Raw genomic sequence first — 12,515 nt, forward strand, 5'->3', positions numbered from 1 at the left:
ACTCAAAATTAGGATATTGAGGTGATATGTATGAAGTGTCATTTTCAATAAGTATGCTGCAGGAGTCTGGCTGCACAGACATGGGACTGGAAGAGCATTGTGGGTGCATAGCAGGAACAGTAGGAGGATATATAACAGGCCATCCCCTTGGAGAAATACCATTTGGATAGATAATTGCAGGTATACTGTCTCTGTTAAGCTCAGACTGAGCTACACACAGCACTTGTTTCAATCCTTGTAAAGGTGAAAGTGATGATGTGACTATAGCAGAACCAGCCAGGCCTGGGTAAGATGACAGTGTCTGTTCCAGCATATTATTTGGTAACTGTAGGGGAATATGATCAAGTGCAAAGGCACAGGGCAAATTAAGTCCTTCCTGCAGAGCCCACATTTTAACTCCTTCTGGGGTAATAGCAGACATTGTGACTGAAATTCTACAAATCGTAATCTCAGCAGTGCCTCCAAAATGTAACCCTTTCTTGGCAGGAATATCCAGGGCCACACTGTGGCGCTAACAGTATAGATCCCAAGCCTCCGCTAAGTGGGAGATTTGCGGGGTTCGGATAAGTTAAGTGCCTCCACCCAGGGCTAAAACCCGATATTGGTGGCATACAACTCCCTGGGAACTGCAATAGCAGTGATTTTGGTACCAATTGTAGCAGACAATAAACCACACAATAGGCAGATATGCAGTAATATGTAATATTAGAAATGCAATATATGCAAATGCAATAAGAACAGTGAAATAACAATAATACGATGAATAGAAGACAATATAATAAGTATCGCCCTTAGTATGAAAATGTCCACTGTCACTTTAAGAATGGTGAGTGTGCACACTAGGGGTCTGAGGGGATATACCAAAGTAGTAATAGAAGAGGGATGTGTTTCAACACTAGATTGATGCACCCCGGGGTGTGTAAAGTGAAGGTCTCACCAACTCCCAGTGATAATGAAAGAAGAAAGAGATCCTGTGAGGCAGAGCAGATACAGGGAAGCAGTCTGGCAGCTTTAATCCACACTGTGCTTGGAATGCTGGTGTAGGGAAAGGCTTCCTAAATTCCTGAGGATCCACTGCACGTGTCACGGAGGCTGATGGGAAATCCACAGTCCAGATCCAGTGTACACGCTGGCAACTCACTACAGGGCTGAAGTCCTATCTATCCTACAGGGATTACTTCCCCAGCAATAGCTCAGGCAGCTGCACTAGTTCCACTCACTATGATGGCTGACTGGAAAGGGTTAACTAACTCCCTGTGCTCTGGCTATGGGATTCCCTATATGGGTAAATATTCTATAGGTGAAATCCCTGGCTTCCTACTCAGATAAATCAGCAGGAACACTCACAAGAGAGAAGGAGAGATTGCAGGCTGCTCTCAGTGTATTAGTCCATGCTTTCCTCTTCTCTTCTTCCTGGTTAACCTAAGCCTCACTTTCATTTTGGCTCCAAACTTCTTTCAGAGAGGTCACAAGGTCAGAAGCAAATCCTTCTTGCTGATTGGCTAGGCTGTGGCTGAAAACTGTCTCACTGCAGTGCAAGCAGCAGCCATGCTTTTGGTGGATCCAGATTTAAAGTCACAGGGTTATGCAGTTAGGGAAAGGGCAAATAACACTTCCCTACATATTAATAAATAACTAAAAGGTGAACCGCCCCTTTAAGCTCTCCCTCTTTTGTTTTGCCTGAGTCCTGATCTACAGTGATATTAGGAGAGGTTATTCATTCATATATTACTGCAGTATTGTGAAGTAGGATTATAAACAACAGGTGAAAGTTTTTAAGTCTGGTGCTTCTGGAGAATTCTTTATGTTGAATTATTTGGTATGAGCTTTCCTTCTTAATAGGTCCTAACCTACATGGGAATGAAGCACCTTTAAAGTTAGTACCTTCATCTTTATTTTTGTATCATCTGAAAGGCCTGTACCAGATAGTGCAGTGATGAATGAATAGTTCTGCATCTTTCAAAGATAGGGGTCATGACAAATATCCTCTCTACAGTCTTTGAATTGTTAATAAAGTGCCTGCCACAAATCTGAAATAAATCATATTTGGTAATTTATTGACCTTCTTGCTATTTTAAGCTCTGGCAGTGTTAGATGTTCATGTCAGTGCAGGTAGCAGGAGCTGTACACTCTGCACTACTATGGACTATTGCAGCCTGTCTGCTCTCTATTCATCTTCATTGCTTCTGTGACTATTAGTAGTCTTATCACGCTTTAGGTGCAGTGCAGAGCCAGCTTCTCTTACTGTAATCCTGAAATCCTGCGCTTTTTAACTTTGCACCTGGACTGAGCACAATTATCAAATCCATTTTACCTCCATATACACAATTAGTTATCCAAGCTACGGCCCTCATCTCTTCACTTAAAGGGGATTTAAACCCCAAAAAAATGAATTGAGGTAAACTTATGATGCTTTTCTGAGCACTTTTGCCATTAACATGTATACGCAGTTTAAAGAGGCTGTTGGAGATATTTTCAAATTAGATGTGGACATGTGACAAGAGCAATACTAGGGTAGACGGTCCTCATACAATAATTTCATATTAAGGTAAAAAGGGTTAAGGTGGTTTAGCACAGAGGCTAACCTGATGTACAGGCTAAAGGGTTTGCAACTGTAGTATCAGCCCGTTTAAATTTACAAATGTGTGTGAAGCCTGAGTGATAGAGAAGAGCTCTTGCCTTTACACAAGCATTGTGATATTATTGAGAAGGGCTCTGTTTACTCCTGTCAGTGTAGGTTGAAGGGCTGTCCGAGTCAAAACTGCCTGCCCTTTTTTCTAAATTAGGAAAACCAGGCAGGATTGACGCTGCAATTGGCCAATCACTGATTGCAACATCATAACCCCGCCCCTGACATCATCGATCTGCCCCGATTTGTTATTGACCCGCCCCACCACGTCATCAGTCCACCCCCATCATGTCACGGCCCCACCTCCCGCCTGGAGTTACCTGCGGGAAAAAGTGGCAACTAGAGATGGGCAGGCCGGCCTGGAAGCTAAGAGTCGGACAGGTTCGGGCCGACCTCGCTGAACCTTTTGCTACCTTAGACAGTTTCCGACTTCCATTTTTATAGGTGACCGTCTGCCCCCCCCCCTAGCCCTTTTGTGACGTCATGAGTGGGGCAGGTCAGCACCCTCTACTATTCATCTGCCAGTCAGTTATTGCTAGGGTAAGTGGGACTGTAGCAACCATATAGATAAACCTGACAACTAAAGAGCTGCAGAACAAAAGTATAAAGACAACACAAACTGCACTTACAAATTATATTAAAATTCTCTGCAACACACACATAAAGTGGAAGATCTTTTTATAGGGGCTGTTCACCTTCATTGTCGGGCTGAGATGCCAGGGGCCCACCAGTCTATTCTTCCATTATTAAGCATTTTTTCCCCATAAAGAAATAAGGAATGACAATGAAATTGGCCACATAGTTAGAAGCAAAAGTGCCCACTGACACCTGGGCACACCGGGAGTTTTCCTGGTATCCCGGTGGGCCAGTCCGACACTGTTCACCTTTGAGTTAACTTTTAGTATGATGTAGAGAATGATAACAATTTGCATTTGGTTTTTATTATTTGTGGTTTTTGAGTTATTTGGCTTTTTATTCAGCAGCTCTCCGGTTTGTATAAATCTGATTGCTAGGGTCCAAATTTCCATAGCAACCATGCATTGTTTTGAATAAGAGACTGGAATATGAATAGGAGAGGGCTGAATATAAAGATGAGAAATAAAAAGTAGCAATGATACATTTGTAGCCTTACAGAGCATTTGTTTTTTAGATGGGGTCAGTGACCCCCATTTGAAAGCTGGAAAGATTTAGAACAAAAATGGAAATAATAAAAAACTATAAAAAATGAATAATGAAGACCAATTGCAAAGTTGCTTAGAATTGGCCATTCTATAATATACAAAGAGTTAACTTAAAGGTGAACCACCCTATTAAAACTTTTAGAAACTCCTAACAGAATAAAATTTTGTTTTGGCTTTTGTGACCTGAGAGAAAATCCTGGGGATTAGTGGCCATATTGTATGTTTGTTCAGTATACAGTAAGTTCCAAAAGACAATTTCATGCTTGCTCTAGCAAAAGATCTGATAATGTTAACCATGCTGTGAATGTCACTACAGAACATACACTGGGATAACTCCCTTTCAGATGAAGTCACTAAACAAAAAACTGTCATTTTAAAAGCCATATAAACAGTTGCACTTTCAGGTTATTCTTGTGGAAAACTAACACAGAGTTTAACTCCAAAGAGAAAGGTATACAATGAAAACCATACGAAGCATGGACATTTTAATAACATTTAAATAAAAGGACAAGCTCACCGCTTTCCATAATACAGCATTTAAGGTACAAATAGCTATTTCAGCATAGATATACATATTTTTTATACACAGATTGTATATAATATAAGAATGTAAATATAAATAAATATATATATACATATTATGTATATATATATATATATATATATATATATATATATATATATATATATATATATATATATATATATTCTCTATTTATATTTATTATATTTATAAGGTGCAGAAAGGATTTACAAATAAAAAGCCTCTTTTACGCATCACACAATGCACAAAACACAAATGAAGGGCAAAACCGAAGATTTTTCAAAGCTAATCATAAAGGTACTTTTGCTTATACAGGTATGGGACCTGTTATCCAGAATACTCGGGACCTGGGGTTTTCCAAAATACGGATCTTTCTATAATTTGGATCTTCATACCTTAAGTCTACTAGAAAATCATGTAAACATTAAATAAACCCAATAGACTTGCTGTATTTTTGCCTCCAATAAGGATTAATTATATCTTAGTTGGGATCAAGTACAAGCTACTGTTTTATTATTACACAGAAAAAGGAAATCATTTTTAAAAATGTGGATTATTTGGACAAAATAGGATAAAATGGGAGATGGCCTTTCCATAATTCTGAGCTTTCTGGATACTGGGTTTCCAGATAACGGATCCCATACCTGTTCATGGATAACAAGGGTTTCCTGGTGTGTAATCCCGGACCTAATCATGAGAACATTGGTCTGAAATGCTTTGAAGGAGCAATACGTCCATTTGTTAGGTTTCTGATGGACTGTATACAATAAAAACCATACGAAGCATGGACATTTTAAATAAAAGGACAAGCTTACTGCTTTCCATAATGGGTCCGGGTGCTCATGCCCCAAACCCTCAGCAAAGGGGAGCTACACAGAAACCTTGAATGATGGGCAGGCACCATTCCGGAACAACAAAAAATCTGTTAATTAGTAGAATCCAGGAGTCCAAAAAGATTTTTTTTGTGAAATAATACAAAAGTCTTTATTTACATCATGTATAAAAAATAAAAGCCTAACGTGTTTCGTGTCCCCAAAGGACACTTAATCATAGGCTAACTTATTTCTGGTACATAAACAGTATTTAAAGGAAAATGAGCCAATGGTTAACCGTTAGTCTCATGGGCGGAATCATAATTAATCATCAGATAGCTGTATGTCATTGCCCCTAGTGGCTCTTTACTAAACAGCATTTAAGGTACAAATAGCTATTTCAGCATAGATATACATATTTTTTATACACAGATTATATATAATATAAGAATATAAATATAATAAATATTGTATATATATTATGTATTATATATATATATATAATCACTATCTACAGTGCATGGGTATCAGGTGCCCCATTCTGGCACATAAACAAGATGTTGGCATGATAAAAAAAAGCTTGTCTTAATGACAGTGTTTGCAAAATAGTGCCTGCTTGTTGTGATTGTGAATTCCAAGACTGAAAGATACAAGATTTATACAATTGCTATGGTGAAGTTTTTTTTTGCTTGACTAACTCCACAAAATAGAATTTGGAATTATTTCTTAGGGTAATAGGTTCCCCGTTAATATACAATTAAAAGGGACATTAGTTGTGCTCCATAAAGACTTCCATGTCTCAGTTTAAGGGCCACAATGCTTTTGAAGGCTACTAGTCCAGGGTTTTTCCTGGAATCCCATGGAATCCCTCAGTTTGCCTGCTGAGCATTTTGAGTTGTGGATATGCTATAGCCTTAGCTGTATATATGTTCAGAGAGGTGTTTATTGCTGTTCAAATATTCATATGTCTGCTGTATTGTGTCAGATGTTAAACAATTCTAACTCATGTCTAGAAAATACCAAGGCAGGTTTCTCAGTGCATACATTTTCTATTGGATTTGTCATCTTAAGAAGACATAGTGCAGTCAATAATGTAGAATCTCTGTTTAAAAGCAGATCAGAATCTATGTGAACTTGCTGACTGTGGGCTGTAGATCTGCAGTTATTGACATGCTAATATGATGTATGACATCTTTCTTCATTACTGCAAAGACTGCTTATGGAACATTTCATGGATTGATGAACGAGCTCTGTGTAGATGTCATATTGCTCTGGACTAAAACAATGCATTGAAAGGGCCTGAATACATGAATAGTTATTAGAGAGCTTGTATCTACTGGAAATTATGATGTATATTCATGAGAGAGATGTAGCCGACACCAAGAGCTGTCGGCTGTAAGGGATGTCTCATAAGAGTGCTCAACCTCATTTAATAAGTATAACATGCCTAATTCTACTGCTTCATTTTAGCTTTATGAAGAAATATATGTAGATGAATAGCGCATTGGCAGGCAGAATTTTTCCCATGCTCCAGAAATTACCTGCTTGGGAATTATTATCTATTAAAGGCTCAATGTCAGTTTGAAGAAATGTTGACATTTCCATCTCCAGAACAGTTATGTAGTGCTATAACTATAACCTATGTTAGGGCATCGCCCTGTATCATAAAGGAATAAAGTGAGGAGCTGCACAAGAAGGGTCAGATTGGGCCGGCCCAGACTTGCTCCCTGTCCTTAAAAACCAGGGACACGTATGTGCACACACGTGTGGGGGGGCGCTGATCAGGCATGCCAAAGGTGGCTGCAGCTGGGTCCGGAGGAGGATTTACGTCAGGGTCGGGGCTCAGGGGTGCCCTGAGACAAAAGCCTGGTGGGCCTTGGGCCCCCAGTCTGACCCTGTGCACAAGAGCTTAACCTATTATTTTCATCCATAGATTATAACAAAATTGTAAATTTGAAAAGTCTCCCTTCATGTAATGTGCACAAATGAATAATAACACAATGCTTACAGACATAATCAGCCTATAGCGTAACTATAGACCTCGTGGTCGGGGGGGGCTTGGGAAAAGGGGGGCCCGGACCACATGGTCTGCTTCCTCTATAGCAGGGATCTCCAACCTTTTGAACCTGTGAGCAACATTCAGAAGTAAAAGGAGTTGGGGACTAACACTAACATGAAAAATGTTATTGGGGTGCCAAACAAGGTCTGTGATTGGCCATTTAGTAGCCCCTATGTGGATTGTCAACCTACATTGAGGCTCAGTTTGGCAGTTCACCTGGATTTTATGCAACCAGAATTTGCCTCCAAGCCTGGAATTTAAAAATAAGCACCTGCTTTGAGGCCACTGGGAACAACATCCAAGAGTTTGGTGAGTAACATGTTGCTCATGAGCTACTGGTTGGGGATCACTGGTCTATAGCAACTCTCTTGTCTGGAAACTTACGGACCCCTGCAGCAATTAGATATGCGTCTGTGTCAGAAACATCATTCTCATGACATCGCGTCCGTGACACGAGGCCGGGAAAGTTGCTGTACGATCCAACCCACTTTGAAGTTTTTCGAGGTGGGTAAGACCAGTGCCAGCTTGGTACACTGCTGTACTCAGCCTCTCCCTCAACCCTTGTGGAGACTAGCTACTCCCATATTAACAAAAAAGTGCAGGTTTCTATGCACCCATTAGTCCATAAGGGGTTGCATAGCAAACCATTTAGTGTGGCCTTCATGATGTTTGAGTTTTTTTTGCTGGGTTTCATTCGAAAACGCGATCAATTAGAGCGTTTTTCTGCGGAAATCTTGATCAATTTAAGTTTTCGGGTTGTTAAACCTGAATTCACTGATTCAGGTTATTTCTTAAATTAGAAACCATTCGAGTTGTGAGTTCATTCAAGTTCATTCGAGGTTTAAAAGCTCACATAGCTCTAAAATTCTAACTTTGATAAATAACCCCCTTACCATAGGATCACAGTTTGTTGGTCTTATTCACTGTTGAACATTAAAGAATACAGCTATAAGTAGGGTTGCCACCTTTTCCCCAAAAAAAATTCCGGCTGGTGGGGTACAAAAAGGGGGCATGGTGTGATGTCAAAGGGGAGGGGTTATGCCACAAAGGGGTGGGGCCACAGCGCGGCCAGGACAAGAACTGAAGGACAAGGTAAGTTTTATAAGGGATTGGGGGCTGGCCGAGGGGGTCTTTTTAAGGGTATTACAAATTTACCGGCAGCTACATTGCCGGTAAATTTGTAATACCGGCCCCGGCCTTGGCAGGTGTTTTACCGGCTAGGCCGGTAAAATACTGGCCGGGTGGCAACCCTAGCTATAAGACTGCATCACAATATTTGTTGTGTTCACTGTTCAGCCTTTCAGTGTTCTGTATGTGATACTAAGGCTCCAGAAACAGGTGGCACATTAACAGCAACTTTCTGCATGTTTATTCTGCAATGAACATATAACTTAACACACCAAACATCAGGGTGCAACCATGCTGTGCCAGAGAGTGAGAGAGATAGCAGGACAGGTACTGGAGAGAAACTGCTGCAGGTGCAGCACAGCGCCCTCTATATTACTCCAGTGGTAAAGTCACAGACAAATACACTACAATATTGTAGCGGAGTCTGCTAATAAATTAAAGTCTTCCTCCCCTTTTTCATGGTAAGTTGCTGTCATGGTGTTCTAGTTAAGCCTGTTCTAGTCTGACCCACTCCTTTAATATATGACGTCATAGCATGAATACTAGGTAATTGTGGCTGCAACTGACAGTTCCCACTAGTTGGCTGCCTTCTCAGTGCCCAGTTACATGGGTTTTCTCATGGAGGACACTGATATAATATGTGTATCCTCCATTACTCAACAGGCTAGGGAATGTCAAGGGCCTCATTTAATAATCGAAAAGTGCAGAAATCAGGGTAATACCCACAATGCAGTTTTTCTCTTGTTTCTCTTCTTTGCTGCTCTCCATGTTTTTTCAGAAGCCATGTTCCAATATCTTGAGATCTAAAGATGATTGAGTAATTTGCTTTGTTTATCCCCATAATTCCTTAGGAGAATCTTAAAGCCTCTCATTTTTTATTTTCAGGCAGAAGTGTGTGTGTGTAGCATGAGGTACTTGAATACCTTCTGTTGTAAAAAGCCTCTCACTGTTTGTCATGTATTGTGAGGGACTCTTCTTCAATCTAACTGGAATAGTTTCTCTGAAATACATATTTACTTTTACAGAATTGTTGTCTATAGATATCTCCTTTAATGTGGAAGTAAGAAAGCTTGTCTGGTGCAGGGAAATTTATTGAGTTTTGCTTATGAGAATGAACCCTGGCAGCACACTGTATATTAAAGGGATACTGTCATGGGAAAAAATTTTTTTCCAAAATGAATCAGTTAATAGTGCTGCTCCAGTAGAATTTTGCACTGAAATCCATTTCTCAAAAGAGCAAACAGATTTTTTTATATTCAATTTTGAAATCTGACATGGGGCTAGACATTTTGTCAATTTCCCAGCTGCCCCAGTCATGTGACTTGTGCCTGCACTTTAGGAGAGAAATGCTTTCTGGCAGGCTGCTGTTTTTCCTTCTCAATGTAACTGAATGTGTCTCAGTGGGACATGGGTTTTTACTATTGAGTGTTGTTCTTAGATCTACCAGGCAGCTGTTATCTTGTGTTAGGGAGCTGCTATCTGGTTACCTTCCCATTGTTCTTTTGTTTGGCTGCTGGGGGGAAAAGGAAGTGATATCACTCCAACTTGCAGTACAGCAGTAAAGTGTGATTGAAGTTTATCAGAGCACAAGTCACATGACTTGGGGCAGCTGGGAAATTGACAAAATGTCTAGCCCCATGTCAGATTTCAAAATTGAATATAAAAAAATCTGTTTGCTCTTTTGAGAAATGGATTTCAGTGCAGAATTCTGCTGGAGCAGCACTATTAACTGATGTGTTTTGAATTTTTTTTTTACCATGACAGTATCCCTTTAAGTGTAATTGTAGATTAATTATATTTGATGTGATATTCTTTTAATTCAGCATATACACATTTATCATATACTGTACATTATATAATAATATACTGAAACAATTCAAGGAGTGAGTGATGTTTAAGGCATAAAATAATGTAAGCAAATTTGATGAATTCATTTAATAGAGTATTCTTTCGCCAAGGCCATTTCTTCTTTGCGCTTTAACTTTTCTCCACAAAAACATCAATATCACTCACCACACATGTGCACAAACAAGCCTAGATAACCATTCATCTGAGATATGTCAAGATCTTTCTGGCTGAAACTGAAGGAGAACAATATTGATGAATTCTGAAGGAACTAAAAGAAAGAGAATTGGAAAGTGGGAGATCTGATAGCTAAGGAGAAACAAAAATATTAAAGTGCAGAAAAGACAGGTCAGAAGAGCTAAAAAGATTGGATGGAAGTGGAAACCTTAGAATATGAAAAGGTTCTAAAGAAAGTATAACACAGTCAAAAGGTGATATTTATAATATAATAAGATATTAAAGGACAGCTTAGGAGAAGAAACAGGAAAGTTACAGGATATGAAAGTGCAAAACACAAGGAAGGTGACAAATGCATCAGAAAAATAATAAAGCAGCCAAATGGGAGAGCGCAAGACTAATGGGTACTGATTAGTCAAGGTGGGAGATCAGAACAGATTTGCAATAAATAGTGGTATAAAGATAAAGAATGGAAAACAAAAGAGGTCATAGAACAACCAAAAGTAAAAGACGCAGAGTAAAAGCAAAAAAGACAGGGAAAGATGAAAGTAATATATGAGGAAAAGTAAAAACGTATTTAAATAAAATAACAACAAGGTATGGGATCTCTTATTCAGAATTCCATTATCCTGAAAGCTCCAAAGTAAAATAAGGCCATCTCACATTTAGTCAATTTTTAAGCAAATAATTCTAACTTGTAAAAATGATTTCCTTTTTCTCTGTAATAATCAGACAGTACCAAGTACATGATCCAATCTGCATAGATCTAATTTGGTGACAAAACAATCTTACTGTGTTTATTTGCAGTTTAAATTATTTTTAGAAGACTTGAGGAAATCCAAATTACAAACAGATACCTTATCCCAGGTCCCAAGCATTCTGGATATACTGTAGATTCTATACCTGTATTTGTATTTCTAGTTTTGAGCTTATTTAGTATGGGATAAAAATCTAAAGAAAAAAATATTTTTAATCTGATTGTAGTGTTAATCATGCTTTTGAATGATATGATAAGAAACAATATATATATATATGCTTTTGGTATACCATAAATATAATGCCTTGAACTCATTTCAGCCTCTTGACATGCAAACTCAAGTCTCATGCTAAGAGCCTATATTATTACAATCGTTGCCATGGAAACCAAGCTTCCACCTTTCTAAAATTATAAATGTCATATTTATTCAGCAGAAGAAGGGGATGTATGTATGATGGTTATGAATATGAGGGAAAATGTTAAGGTGCTATTACAGAAAGAGTCTGATAGGGTTAGTTTCTATTGCAGTATGGGAAATGTTATGACTCCACTGTTCTTTGTTTTTTATTTAAGTGGCAGTGATTAATAATAAATACAGAGGGGCACATATACTAAGCTCAAGTGAAGGATTCAATGAAAAAAACTTTCAAATTTCGAAGTTTTTTTTTGGCTGCTTCGACCATCGAATTGGCTACTTCGAACTTCGACTACGACTTTGAATCGAACGATTCGAACAAAAAATCGTTCGACTATTCGACTATTTGATAGTCGAAGTACTGTCTCTTTAAAACAAACTTCGACTACCTACTTCCCCACCTAAAACCTACCGAGCACCAATGTTAGCCTATAGGGAAGGTCCCCATAAGCTTTCTAAGCTTTTTTTGATCGAAGGAAAATCCTTCGATCGATGGATTAAAATCCTTCGAAACGCTCGATTAGAAGGATTTAATAGTTTTTCCTTTGCGGTTAATCCTTCGACTTCGATATTCGAAGTCGAAGGATTTAACTTTGAGGGTCGAATATCAAGGGTTAATTAACCCTCAATATTCGACCAATAGTAAATGTGCCCCAGAGTGTTTCAATAGGGGTCATTGAGGACCCTGGGGGCATAAGTGCAAGAGCACAAAGGGGCACAAAAGCCCAACCACATAGTACTCATTCCAGAAGAACTTACAACACCTTGCACTGCATCGGGTGAAAATTCAGCACTCAATGATGAGCACAGCGCCAGGAAAAAGAGTTGGATTTTTAAATAAATTCTGACTCAAAGTATTCCCATTGAGTGCAGTACCATTTTGTGTGCCATATTTACCAGCACCCACCAACGGATAAGACAAGTGCTGAAGAGCCAGCTCAGTGTGAAGCACAAGATCCATTCCATCA

The 12,515-nt window shown here is 39.0% G+C and overlaps 1 protein-coding gene across 9 annotated transcripts in view; it reads left to right on the plus strand.

Moving 5' to 3' along the window:
- Nucleotides 1–12,515, plus strand: part of LOC108707806 (syntaxin-binding protein 5-like) — a 178,895-nt gene that overhangs the window by 24,171 nt on the left and 142,209 nt on the right. The gene's annotated exons all lie outside the window — the stretch shown is intronic.

Source organism: Xenopus laevis, chromosome 2L (genome assembly GCF_017654675.1).
Source record: "Xenopus laevis strain J_2021 chromosome 2L, Xenopus_laevis_v10.1, whole genome shotgun sequence".
In the NCBI taxonomy this organism is placed as follows: Eukaryota; Metazoa; Chordata; class Amphibia; order Anura; family Pipidae; genus Xenopus; species Xenopus laevis.